The sequence below is a fragment of the Nymphaea colorata genome, chromosome 1 (assembly GCF_008831285.2).
Source record: "Nymphaea colorata isolate Beijing-Zhang1983 chromosome 1, ASM883128v2, whole genome shotgun sequence".
NCBI classification, from domain to species: Eukaryota; Viridiplantae; Streptophyta; class Magnoliopsida; order Nymphaeales; family Nymphaeaceae; genus Nymphaea; species Nymphaea colorata.
The window spans coordinates 35,035,349-35,049,727 of NC_045138.2; the positions used below are offsets into that span (position 1 = coordinate 35,035,349).

The 14,379-nt window shown below is 39.6% G+C and overlaps 1 long non-coding RNA gene across 1 annotated transcript in view; it reads left to right on the forward strand.

Moving 5' to 3' along the window:
* Nucleotides 1-13,464, forward strand: part of LOC116249060 (uncharacterized) — a 29,955-nt gene extending 16,491 nt beyond the window's left edge. The window contains exons 4-7 of the long non-coding RNA XR_007574836.1: nt 9,485-9,847; nt 11,739-11,859; nt 13,000-13,088; nt 13,229-13,464. This is a non-coding gene — a long non-coding RNA (uncharacterized LOC116249060). The remainder of the gene's footprint in view (nt 1-9,484; nt 9,848-11,738; nt 11,860-12,999; nt 13,089-13,228) is intronic.
* Nucleotides 13,465-14,379: the final 915 nt, after the last annotated feature.

The following is a 14,379-nucleotide window of genomic DNA, read 5'->3' on the forward strand; positions in this document are numbered from 1 at the left end:
TTATATGGTGCAGGTTGCTTATCCTCTTCCACAACGTGTTTGGTCTGCTGCTTTGGCGGATCTGAAACACACTCCCCCCTCAAATAGCTTCAGTTTCACTGCTAATAGCCTATTAGACTTTAGTGATTTCATGATTTCACAGAGTAGAATACTAATAATGCTGACCCACAGGTGATCCTAATGCAGCCCAGCAAATTACCTTTATATCTTCACTTAGAATGTGATGTAAAGGTTCGGTCAAAGACTAAATAATTGGATCTCCAATGAGTAAAAAGATAAAAGACAAGAAAGAGAGCAGTAGTAGGGGCATGGTGGTCAACACGGGCAAAATGAGATGGCTGATAAACTTGCAGTAAATAGTTTGGCAGAAGGCTTGTGCCTGGGAAGGCGAGTAAGCTGTTTCTCGGTGGCAAGGGAGACTCACTGGTCATTGGGATGCACATTGCCTAGTTGACGCAATCCATTGATAGTTGAAACCTGTGAAGAAGTCCATGGACCAGGTGATAGGGTGGCCTGTGAATGGAAGGTGAGTGGTTTATTATATCAGGATCAGTAGCATGGATTTATTTTGAAATAATAGATTTGATGTTCACTTGCACCTCCAGCATGACTTTTTTATTTTTTGCTGTATTATAGCAGACTGCCTAGTAAAGAATTCTTGTGACACAGGACTATGGACATGCCTTAGAATGCCCAATTTAACCAATAGGCACACATACATTATGAATCCCCAAATTATGCTGGAGGTTTTATTGCTTGAACTGTTTTACCATTCTAAAAAGGACCAATGCATTCCTGCTTGATGTTGTTGGCGGCATCTTTGAGAGGTACGCTTTGTTCATGGGTTCAGGAGATCAATTCATGCTCTTAAGAATGCTAGCAGAATTAGTCCTTTGGTGGACAAGGGGCCTCAGAAGTGTCTTGCAAAACAGTCATTTTGAATACAACATGCATGTGTGGTATTGTCCTTTTTTTTTTTGGTTTATTATGTAGAAAAAGAATGGGACAACGAAGCTGGAGGTAGGAACTGGAAGTCTGGAACTATATTGGTGCACTAGATGAATGGCTGAAGGTGCTTTCTCTCTCTCTCTCTCTCTTTGATGATACTCATTCGTGGGTTTAGGATGTGGGCAATTGTAGAGCCATGTTAAATTTTCAATCAACGTACATCGCCCTCCTCCTCATCCTAATTCTTCGGGCACCCCTACCCCTACGTGAAGACGCCTAAGGAGGTATTTCACTTAGCTGGATCTCTGGAGATGAGCCCTAACTGCCAGGGAATTTTAGTTTGCCAAAGGGTTTCCCTTTCTGTAGTGCATTTGGAAGAACCGAAAATTAGATGGTTTAAGTAGTTTGTCTCTTGACCAAGGTGACAGCAGTCTAGATTTGGCCCTTCAACTTAGATTATAATATTGAACAACCACAATTGTAGGGGACGTACCTGATGAAATTCACATTGAAGTACAGGCAGCTAAGCCATTGTTGTTGGATTGCAGCTAAGCCACAGTTGTTGTTGGCCTTTTCAACGGGAGAGAGTTAGGAGTCTTTTTCGGAAATTCTTTGATGTTGCTTATGACAAAATACAGAAGTTGGTTTAACTGTCAAAGTGTTTGGCATTGGGTATAAAATTGTGTGGGATCCCCAAGAGACTGATCTAGTAGTTTATATATATATATATATATATATATATATACATATGGTCAAGGACACCACAAACATTGGGAGTCTGGCGAGGGAGAACCCTAATTGGGGATTAGGGCTGATGAGCGTGCGTAGCCGTGGGTACAACTGGTAGTGGCTAACAACTGGTATCATAGCATACCAGAGCAGTGTTGATCCTTCAGCCATAATATGAAATTCCTCATAGCTGTATGGCCATGCCCTCGCGAGTTTTGGGCTATGGCTCCGGTGGCAGCTCTTCCTCTTCCTCGTCTAGGAGTGTTATGAGAGGTTGTGCCTAGGAGTGTTATGAGTGGTTGTGCCGCCGTATTTTTTAGGAGTAAGAGGGAGGCGTCTTCACAATAGATGGTTCTTTTCATCCGTTGGAAGAGGGAGGCATCTTACACCTGAGGGATTTTAAGGATTACAGCCGCTGCTTATAGAAACTCCATATCGGGATGGATAGGTTTGAAGGATTGGTTGATGAATGCTTTGTTAATTGTAGAGAAGCCAAAGGAGGATGTTCACACTGGGGTTTAGAAAGGTCTGCTTATAGAAACTCCCTATGGGGCATGGATAGGTTTGAAGGATTGGTTGATGAATGCTTTGTTAATTGTAGAGAAGCCAAAGGAGGGATGTTCACACTATGGGGTTTAGAAAGGTCACTTGTCTATCCGTCCATTCTATTCATTGCTAAGTTGACATATCCTTCCCAGGACAGTGCTTGCTTGCTGTTATCTGAAGTGATGATTTTGACAAGAAAAATTTTAGAGTAGGATTTTAGATTGTTTCTCTCGGTACTTTAACTTGGAGACTGAAGGACGGAAGTAAATTCCTTTCATTTGTGTTGTCAACAAAAAGTAAAGTTTGAGTGCACAGCATTCCCTGGAGAAGCACAGCTGTTATTTTCTCTTTGATTCCTCTTTCCACCAGTCCTTAAACCCAATATCCCCAGACTGCATGGATGAGATAGAAAGCTTCGTTCAAGAATTCATTCAGTCGTAAATGAAACCGTTTTCTTTGGTTCGGGAAGCAGTTGGATCCACATTTCAGGTATAAAGACGCAAAAGCTTTCTCAGTTCATCAGTTAAAGTGGAAACTTCTTCAAGGAGCACTACTTGTTGAAGCCCAGTATGGGCCACCGAAGTCCAATTAGATAGAGTTTTGTTACTATTTTGAGTCATATGAAACGAGTTGCCACACCAAGCTGACAGTGCATTAATGTCATGCCCAGACCTCGTTACAGCCGTGGAATAAGATGAAGGGAAAGCCTTTTTGGCCTTTAACTAGCAACTTAAGGCAAAACGTACCACAAAAATTTAATTATTGCCGTGGGTACAACTGGTAGTGGCTAACAACTGGTAGTATAGCATACCAGAGCAGTGTTGATCCTTCAGCCATAATATGAAATTCCTCATAGCTGTATGGCCATGCCCTCGCGAGTTTTGGGCTATGGCTCCGGTGGCAGCTCTTCCTCTTCCTCGTCTAGGAGTGTTATGAGAGGTTGTGCCGCCGGTATTTTTTAGGAGTAAGAGGGAGGTGTCTTCACAATAGATGGTTCTTTTCATCCGTTGCATCTTACACCTGAGGGATGCTAAGGATTACAGTCGCTGCTTATAGAAACTCCCTATTGGGCATGGATAGGTTTGAAGGATTGGTTGATGAATGCTTTGTTAATTGTAGAGAAGCCAAAGGAGGATGTTCACACTATGGGGTTTAGAAAGGTCTGCTTATAGAAAATCCCTATGGGGCATGGATAGGTTTGAAGGATTGGTTGATGAATGCTTTGTTAATTGTAGAGAAGCCAAAGGAGGGATGTTTGGGGTTTAGAAAGGTCACTTGTCTCCGACCAACTAGTGGTGCAAGGCTGCAGGCGGCCTAGTGAGTGGGAGTCCTACCGAAGCATCTCTTGATGTTGGCAAGTTAATGGTGAGAGTTGCAAGCCGAGTCTTTTTTCTTGGAAGGAGGCGAAATTGTGATTGCCTTTCCTTCAGAGTGTCTACAAGTGAGTTTAAAAAAAGGGTGGTGGGTGGACTATTAGATGATCAAGAACAAGCAAAGTGGATTGGTGCACTACTGGTTGTAGGCATACAGAGAGGGGTGGTGGGTGGTGGGTCGACTATTAGATGAGCAAGAACAAGCAAAGTGGATCGGTGTACAGATAGCTGCAGTTAGATGGCTTGCAACTAGATGGCTTGCAAAATCGAGTTAGTACTTCCTGCAAAAACTAGGGGACTCAATGTCATTGAGGGCAGGAACGGAGCAGCAAGTTTGGAGAAGAAGGGTAATCAACAGCTTGTTAGAGTCCATCTTACCATAGCTATAGCTGGAACTATGCGAGATTGTATGGTTATGCAATTCACGTGCATAGATGGATTCTTTTTTCCTTCTATCTTTGTTCTTTCTCTTTTAAAAAAAGTTTTTGTGAACTTTTAATATTTAGAAGTTGCTATTTGCCATTTTCCACTTGGTAGCACACATCTGGAGCAAATTGATGGAGATGGGTGTGTCTTCTCCGAATTGCTTTCAGGTTCCAATGTTATTGTCAATGAAAAAGTTTTGAGTTGACCATTTTCCCTTCTCTCCCATTTGCTTACAGGTCAATGTCGTGATCTTTTGCCGTGATTTTTGTCTTCCTTTCTTGAGAAGGTTTCGCTCTCTCTCTCTCTCTCTCTTGTGCCACCTCCTTTCTCCTGCCTCTTTGTTTGCCTATTGCATTGATTGTTCATCTTCTTCTTAATAACGTTCTTTTTTTGGCCCCCTTTAAGTTTTAGAGCCGGTTTTGCAAGTCTTCTTCTCTACACATTAATGTCTCTAATTTGGATTTTAGAGCCAGTGACAAAGAGGGGTTTTATCAAACAGGAAAGAAAGAGTATGGGATCAAGAAAAAATGTCCAGTCTCAGAGAATCATTTTCCACATCTCCCACCCAAAAACTTGGTCCATACCCACACCATCCATCCATCATTTTCATCGCTCGTTAATTCACTTCTTCTGTAGAATTTTGATGTTGGTTGTTTCAATTAGCTAGACTTACCATTGGAATCTGTGTTTTTTGTTCAGTTTTAAGAGATTCTTGGTTGATAGATGCATTGTCTCTGTATTATTGAGACCGAGAACTTGTTGCGCCAATAGGAACAATGAATGACATGTACATGTCATGCGTTTGGACCATTTTATTTTAAGTACGGCACATCTTCTATATTAAGTATCTCAGAAATGCTTGAAAGCTTCGGTAATGAATCATCAGGGCCATCAAGTTTTGCAGGGTAAATCATGCCACGACTCCCTTGGGGAAGTCACACCTGCTTATAAGGGCCCCATTAACAGAAAAATGACAAATGAATGTTTTGAATGTTATAGCTTGCAATCCGATTTTCGTCTCAAGAAAACTCATGGCACAAAGATCTTCATCATTGTTAGACTGAGCTGTTATTAGATGAAGCAATATTAACTATGTCTATAGCTTTGCTGACTTTACACAGGAGAGTGATGGAATGGAAACTGAAATTTTTCCAGGATTAAGAGAATGGTGCAGGGAATGGATAAAACAAGTAAATTTTAAGAGCAAAAAAATTGGAAAGCATGAGAACGAAGGCGTAAATGAAGAATGCTTTGGTATCATATCGCCCATTACATAAATCTAACCCTGCAACAAATGCAATAATTGTTCCCTTGCCATTACCAACATCCGCATCCAAGATCACTGACTTTTGATGATGAGGATAAATTGTTCCAACTTTCTTTTGCATTTTTTCCTTTTCATTTTAATGAACCAAGGCACTGCATTGTGTAACTGTGTAACTGTAATTTTGACGTTCCTATATTTGATATTCTACATTGTTTCTTTCTCAATTTTCTTGATAGCATGTATCGGAGATGTCTTGTAGCAGACTTGGCATCGTGTTCAACCCAATTGGTTTCTTTCTTCAGCTTCCAACCCAATTGGTTTCTTTCTTCAGCTTCTTGAACGGAAGTCATTTGACATTTCCTTGATATTAGCTTAAAGAATAGGGTTTTGCAGGCTCCAGTTGCAAGTCCGCTTGTGTCAAGGACGAAGAATGAATCCGATCTTTGGTTGGTGCATGGGTTCCACTGACATAAGATGAATAAGTCATCCGCCTCCCCTTTCCTTTGTATTTCGTTATTTTGCTTTCTTTGTTGGCCAATAAAAGGATTTCTTATGTATTCGTTATTTTGGTCTTCCAACGAAACTTGCTTATAAAATAAATGGCATTGCTTCTGTGTTGCATGATACGAATATCCAAGTAGATAGAACATGAAACCGAGCAAGGATTAGATATGCTCATGCCAAGACTGCTTAAATGCTGACGGCTAGCTAAACTTTATTGATGTAAGAAAAAAAAGTAACTTTTTTGAATGGGATGTTCATTGCTCTTTGAAGCTTCACATGTGGACAATGGTCATGAAGAGTCTAGGAACATAAGACACACCAAGCTAAGCTTGACAACGTTTGGATGCTTGAGAATTGCACGTGAAGACGTTACTAACATTTTCATAAAGCAACTAGAGAAGCAACACTTCTGCACAAAAACAATTCAATTGCATATAAACTTAAAAATTTGTTGAATAGGAATGTTAAAAACATGAAAGAAGAAGGGAGGAAAAGGAGTTTTGCCGTGTGGGGTAATTTTCGTCGGAACTGATATTTTGCGGTGGATGCAGTCACCTGTATAACTTACCTCTACCGGCGAGCATTGTCGCATTGTCGCCGGTACTCTCAGGTCCGCAATAGATCTATAGCAGTGACCGTTATTCCCAACATGCTATAGCGGGGACAATCCTCACCATTCTAAACAAATACCGGTGATCCAATAGCGATGCAGCGGGAAAAGGAAAAGGCACTGCCAAAAAATCTTGTGTCTGGGAAGAAGAAAGAGGACGAGATGGATGAAATATTGTACGTTTGTCCTCTTTTTTTATGCACTAATTCATGCTGTTCAACACACTCGAGTTACTAACGTTTGTCCTCTTTCTTTGTGCACAAAGTCATGTTGTTCAACACACTGAAGTTACTAACTCTGCTTCTCACAATTGCTAGGGAAAAGTGAGCAAGAAGCTCGACCTCTCAAGAACACAGAGTCGACACGTTAATTTGTCTTTTGCTTTGCTTTCTTTTGGGTATTTGGCTTACTTGTTTTTTTTTTTTTTTTCAAGATTCTCTCCAAAGCTATACTTTGGTAAGTAGAAATGAGGTAGCCTTTTTTTTATGTTGCTGCACAATGAGTTTATTTGCAAAAGGAGCATGGTGTTTCACAATTCATCAAGTAACTTTAATGTCTGATTTTCTGTCTTCAAGATAGATACACAATAAACAATCTATTCGGTTTGAAGGTCGCCTTATGTTGTTATATTTGTCATCTTAATACTTCTTCAAATTATTAATTATCTAAGAAGGGGAAACGAGTTTTCCTGGGAACTGTGGCTTTTATGGGAAAATGGAAGGATTTGGCCTCATAAGTATTGAGCAAATGGTTTGAATAACGCTATGTGGCAGAAGAATTACATTGGTTTGGAATTGTTGGATCATCCCCCTTATAGGGAAAGTCATTCACATGCATTTTCTTATATGAGAACAGGTATGTGGCAGAAGGATTATAAGGGTTTTTTTGCGTGAATCTATCACCATGTTCGTTCTGCGTTGCAGAGAAAGATTAGGTGCTACTGTAATTTTTATACAAGATGGAATAAGAAACTATAGCCATTTTCTCTGTATTTAGATATTTGTAGGTTCTTAAAAATTTTTGAATTTTAACATAAAATATTTTTGGAACCAAGTTCCAATTAATTGGAATTTAACTGTTCCCATTTATCAACCCAACTACGTGAAGCTGTGGTGGAATCTTTCCTAGATGGGGTGACAGGGGGCTGGAAATAGGTCGGTCTCGGGCTGATCCGGACTTCTTCGAGCATCCATAGTCATGTTTTTTTATTTTCCTGTCTTTGCACAATTCTTTTGATAAATAGAACTTGATCAAGTTCATGGGTCTACTGGTTGCGCCACGTTCTTGATGTAGCCTTTGAACTACATATCATGTATATATTGCTGATCAACCTGTAAGGTTGAACGGTGGGTCAGCTGAGCCCTGACTTCAACGAGTCATTGCATCTAAGTTCAGTTATGTCTACCAAGTCCCTACCCAACAACAAGAAACAGCCTCCGATTAGTGATTGAAGACATTGTCAAGTGCTTAAATTAATCCCCTTTAGAAAAGAGGAAAATGTCTTTCTTCCTTACATGAGAAATTGAAAAACTTGAAGCTTTTGTGGTGGCGGTGCACTGCACTTAATATTACGTTACTGCGACAAAATTTCCATGCAGATAAATCAGAAGAAATGGAGAAAAGAGGAAAGAGAAAAAGCACCTGGCCACGTTCTAACCATGTCGAGTCGACAAACAACAGCGTTAGTAACAGTCCATGTGTAGGTAGACTAGGACCGTAGCGGTATATATATGAAGAATTAAGATGGGTATTATAAGCCCATAAACTTAGGTGTTGATTATTAAACTTTGAATATTTTGTTTGTACATTATACAATATCTAAAGCGCTTAGGACTCCCGCATGGGATTACAATTTAGAGAGAGAGAGAGAGAAAAGTAAGATGAGTTGGTAAAATAAGTTAATGGTTTAAACTCAAAAACTTGTGGAAATATTGAAACGAGAACAACTTAGAGACCGAACCGATGTATAAATTGGATTTTAAAGAAAATGTTGATTTATGAACTTATCTGCCCTTCCCGTCGCAAATGACTTTTCGTTCGCTTTCTGCTTCAAATAAATGTTGGTAGACACCACCCATTTCAGGCCGCTGGACGTGCGAGTAGCGGTTAGGACCTCCCGTTGGCGGTTACAAGAAGCTCCCACACACAATCTCTCTCTCTCCCCCCGTGCGTGCGCTCGCTCTCCCCCATCTCATTTTGGTTTTTCAAGAAAGGTCTAGGGCGTCAGCAAGAACGCCCCGCCGGAGTTGGAGAAGAAGAAGTTCGTGACCCGCCTCATCCACACCCTAGATGTGATCGGGCTTCAAGGTCTCCTCCTATGGCTCCCTCAAGTTCGAGGAGGAGGACGGTGACTGTGAGATCAATGACTCATCGTCGTCAATGGGGAAGATCACGCTGAGTGCGGCGAAGGCCAATTCGGAGACCAGCGAGGTGATCGGCGTGTTGGAGATCCTCCAGCCGTTTGATGGGGATTTGGTTCGTGGGTGCCCAAAGACGTCAAGATCCATAGCATCTGGTACACTCGTTTTTTGGGATGGTAGATTCATCGCCATGCCCTCCTCTTCTCTTTGTCTCCTCCGCTGAGTATAGGTTGAAATGCTTTAAAACGCAAGTTCTGCATATTTTTCTTAATTTGTTTCCAGATTTTAATGGTGCCAGCCTAATCCCCCTGGTTTACAACTTAATAGGCACATATGGAATCCATACACAAGATTTTTCCGATGTGAATTTTTTAGAATTCTAAACTTTTTTTTGTTTCTGTAAGTTTTATACTTTTGGTTCAGAAGATGATATTAGGTGGGAGATACTAAGAGCCTGAAACATGACTTTTCTTGCACTCTGTGAGGTTTCTCTGATTCAGATTCATCGTGATAACTTATGATCATGTTAGCTGTGACATCATTTGATTTCTATTGTAACTGTGATGACCTCAAAGTCTGTCATAAATATGCAACTTCAGCATCAGCTGTTAACAGTTATTTCTTCAGCAAGTTAATCTAAAGAACCTCTGTTAACGTGATGTGATAGGAGACTTAAGCTATACGAGATTCAGCAAGTTAATCTATAGACCTCTGATGCCAGGTAATTGAAACTCACGCTGCGGCACATTTATGAGGTCTGATTATGATGATGGAAGATGAATTGGCTGCTGAACCAGTGTATCCTACAGTTGTAAATAACAAAAGCATTCATTAGCATGTCCAGCGAGTTGAAAACATGTTGCTTTGTCTGACTCAAAGTGATGGTTGGTAAAGATTTGCTTTCTATTACCAGCTGTCTGCTGCTAATATGGATGGAACGAAAGATAGGAAAGACCATGGGTTTTTGTCCTTGCTGTGCTCAGACTTTTTAGCTCCACCATGTAAAATGGTACAAAACATAGATCGTGGGATTTATCTTTTCCGTCCTTGCTGCGGTCATTTATTTGCCTCCACTAGGAAAATGGTACAGATCTTTCCCTGTTTCTGTCACTAAAGTATTCAATGTTTTATTTTACTATGCCATTAGACACAGATCGCTTTATTGTGTGATAAATTTTTCCAGTTTCTGTGATATGAATCTTTGATGTTTTAAAGCATACCCGATATCGTGGAGGTGGTACTATCGGGCATGCCCTGTTGCTTGGACCACCTCTGGCCTAGTTACTTCACACTTGGTAGATGTAGACCAAACAAAAGCTAACGTGATCCAAACTCATACACATGTATGCCTTTCTTGTTTACTTGATCAAGGCCCCTACCCCCTAGTTAACGGAAAAAACGTTTCTCCTCCATAAAGGTCTATACATGCAAGATGTTAAGTTGTGTCCTGGTGGTGTACTGCTAGTTTGCAAAAACAGGTATTTAGATTTGATAGGAGTTCAACAAGATTCTGAACCTGCAAGTTTTATTAGCCTTACATGGCAACAAAACATTAGGACGATTTCAAGACTGAATTCCCTTTAAGCTTTGCATCATTTCTGGTGGTTTGAGTTCTCTTAATAACAAAGATGCCAGTAAAATCCTTCAGAAAGGGGTTAGGATCCAGCAAGCACCATATACCATTATTAGTTGCCAAATTTAAAATTTTATAACTTTTGGGTACCATAAGATTCTGGGAAGTTTTCTCTCCACATGAAATGCACATTTTTTACTTGCGATAGATTTCCTTGATGCTTCCAATTTTACTTACGGTTACCACAATTTTATAGATAGCAAAGTAGATAACTGGTCTTGGCCTTTTTTATGCTATTCATGCTGTTGTTTCAACAAGTATTTTAAATGTTTGCTTCTTCATAGGGTTAGCACTTTTCTCTATTAAAGGGTCTGCTAATGGGTCTTGAAAATTTGAGACAATATAGTGTTTAAAGTGCATGATATGTCAGACTTTTTCACACTTTGTGCATAAACAGTTCATGCCAGGCATGGAGATTATCATCTCCTTTTCGGAAAGAAGGGGTCACCATTCATTTTAGCTTCCACTTCCATGTATGAGCCATTATCACGCTCTAAGAATCTGGTTCTTCCATGTTTAACAGTGGATGGTAAATGGGGATATGCTTTATGCCTGGGTTGTTCTTGAATCAGTTTCAATATAACGTAGTTTGTCTGCTTGAATATTTGGCCCTTTATAATTATAATTTGACATTCTCTGGCCCTTAATAATTCTAATTTGACATTCTCTCAGAGAATGTCCTAAGCAACACTTGTTATCGTCTTGCCGAGCAACTCCTCAAGCGTCGTTCTCATCACCTCGTAACCTGTGACCATTGCCTGCAACTTCTCATCCATGCTGTCCATGGCCTGATTAATCATTGAAGAAGTAGTCTGCATCCTTTCTAGTCGACCCACCATGGTTTGTTGATTTGAATCCTTCAACATGTGCTTGCTTTTGCTTGTGTAAATATTGATCAACCTATCAAAGAATTATTTTCCTGAAATACTAAATAATCAGAAGCTCCCTGCTCTTTGTGAGCTTGGTCAAACAATTAATAGGACCTACAAGCTCCCTGTTGGGTTTGAGTCATTGTTTACGCCCTCCTATAGTTGATCATGTTTGAATTGTGTAGAATTGTTTGCATTTCTTAATGCACTACCATGCACACTAAGGTTTTTCAACTTTTGGAATATCTTGCGATTTACATGCTCTCTCTCTCTCTACTTGGGTCAAGGATGAAGTATGAATCCGATCTTTGGTTGGTGCTTGGGTTCCACTGACGTAAGATTCTGTATTTTGTTACTTTGGTTTCTTGTAGACAGTAAAATAGCATAACCAAATCAGATTTCTTCTGTACTTCGTTACTTTGGTTTTCTGATGAAACTTGCTTATAAAATATATGGCTGCTTCTGTGTTGCAGGATATGAATATCCAAGTAGATGGAACATGAGACCGGGCAATGATTATATATGCTTATGCCCAGACGTGCTTTGATGTTGAAGTGGCCACAAGTGTTGATGACTTGGCCAAAATTTATTGATGTAAGAAAAAACCAACTTTTTTGAGTGGGACGTTAATTGCTCTTTGAAACTTCACATTTAGAAAATAGTCATGATCCATATGAAGGTATCAAGAAAACAGAGGAGGTTTTCAGTCTACGAACAAAAGTCACACTTTGAAAAAAGCCTAGCTTAAGATTTACAACCTTTAGATTCTTTAGAATTGAACATGAAGACGTGATTAACATTTATGCCTATGGTGTTGTGCACTGGATAGCTGTTTTAATTGCATGGAATTTTTTTTCTTCATCGTTATTAGAGTTTCTACTACAAGTTTACTTCTCCATGTAGTTCTCTTTCAGCAAATCAGTTTACTAGAACATCTCAACCACCTTAGGAGAGCTAACTCCTTTGACGTACATGTCTGTTGCGGTCTGGTTTTCTCTTGAAAAGTAATGCCCTCATTTTTGTTCTCTTTAACAGGATTTGAGTTGGTTGAGGTGTTGATATATGATGAGATAAAAAGTTGTGTCATGAAGAATCCACCTGTTTTAATATTTTTGTACAGGGAAACCCTGCTTAGGAGACATTTAACCATATTGGAGTGCAATATTTCTCCTGCATTTCTCTTTCATGTTCTAGGGAGGAAAAAAAATAAAAGGAAGGAGGAAGAAAGAATTTCAATTAGGGGAATGGAAACTGAAATTTTTCCAGGATTAAGAGAATGGTGCAGGGAATGGATAAAACAAGAAAATTTTAAGAGCAAAAAAATTGGAAAGCATGAGAACGAAGGCGTAAATGAAGAATGCTTTGGTATCATATCGCCCATTACATAAATCTAACCCTGCAACAAATGCAATAATTGTTCCCTTGCCATTACCAACATCCGCATCCAAGATCACTGACTTTTGATGATGATGATAAATTGTTCCAACTTTCTTTTGCATTTTTTCCTTTTCATTTTAATGAACCAAGGCACTGCATTGTGTAACTGTAATTTTGACGTTCCTATATTTGATATTCTACATTGTTTCTTTCTCAATTTTCTTGATAGCATGTATCAGAGATGTCTTGTAGCAGACTTGGCATCGTGTTCAACCCAATTGGTTTCTTTCTTCAGCTTCTTGAACGGAAGCCATTTGACATTTCCTTGATATTAGCTTAAAGAATAGGGTTTTGCAGGCTCCAGTTGCAGGTCCACTTGTGTCAAGGACGAAGAATGAATCCGATCTTTGGTTGGTGCATGGGTTCCACTGACATAAGATGAATAAGTCATCCGCCTCCCCTTTCCTTTGTATTTCGTTATTTTGCTTTCTCTGTTGGCCAATAAAAAGATTTCTTATGTATTCGTTATTTTGGTCTTCCAACGAAACTTGCTTATAAAATAAATGGCATTGCTTCTGTGTTGCAGGATACAAATATCCAAGTAGATAGAACATGAAACCGAGCAAGGATTAGATATGCTCATGCCAAGACGTGCTTAAATGTTGAAGTGGCCACGAGCGCTGACGGCTAGCTAAACTTTATTGATGTAAGAAAAAAAAAGTAACTTTTTGGAATGGGTCGTTCATTGCTCTTTGAAGCTTCACATGTGGACAATGGTCATGAACTAGATGAAGGTACCATGGAAAAAGATGAGGTTCTCAGTCTAGGAACATAAGACACACCAAGCTAAGCTTGACAACGTTTGGATGCTTTAGAATTGCACGGACGTGATTAAAATTTTCATGACGAAACTAGAGAAGCAACACTTCTACACGAAAATAAATATGTGACAACTAACAAAGTGGTATTTGATCACAGGGAAATAGCTAAAGTTTTGTTGAATAGGAATGTTAAAAACGTGAAAAAAGGGAGCTACAGGAGTTTGTGGCTGCACAATCGTGCACACTTGAAGATAGTCACCTGTATAGCCCGCCTCTACCGGCGACCAGCGTCGCCGGTACTCCAAATGGCTATAGCGAGGAACTGTCTCACCGGCATATATCTATAGTGGTGATCTTTTTCAAGCTATAACGGGGACAATCCTCACCGTTATAAACAAATACCGGTGATAGAGATACAGCCATGCAAAAATATCTTGTGTCTAGGAAGAAGAAAGAGGACGAGATGGATGAAATATTGTACGTTTGTCCTCTTTCTTTGTGCACAAAGTCTTGTTGTTCAACACACTGAAGTTACTAAATTCGTCTTTTGGTTTGCTTTCTTTTGGGTATTTGGCTTACTTGGTTTTTTTTTTTTCAAGATTCTCTGCAAAGGTATACTTTGGTAAGTAGAAATGAGGTAGCCTTTTTTATGTTGCTGCGCAATGAGTTTATTTGCAAAAGGAGCACATGTTTCACCATTCATCAAGTAACTTTAATGTCTGATTTTCTGTCTTCAATATATACGATAAACAATCTATTCTGTTTGAAGGTCGCCTTATGTTGTTATATTTGTCATCTTGACACTTCTTTAAATTATTAATTATCTAAGAAGGGGAAACGAGTTTTCCTTGGAACTGTGGCTTTTATGGGAAAACTGAAGGATTTGGCCTCATAAGTATTGACCAAATGGTTTGAA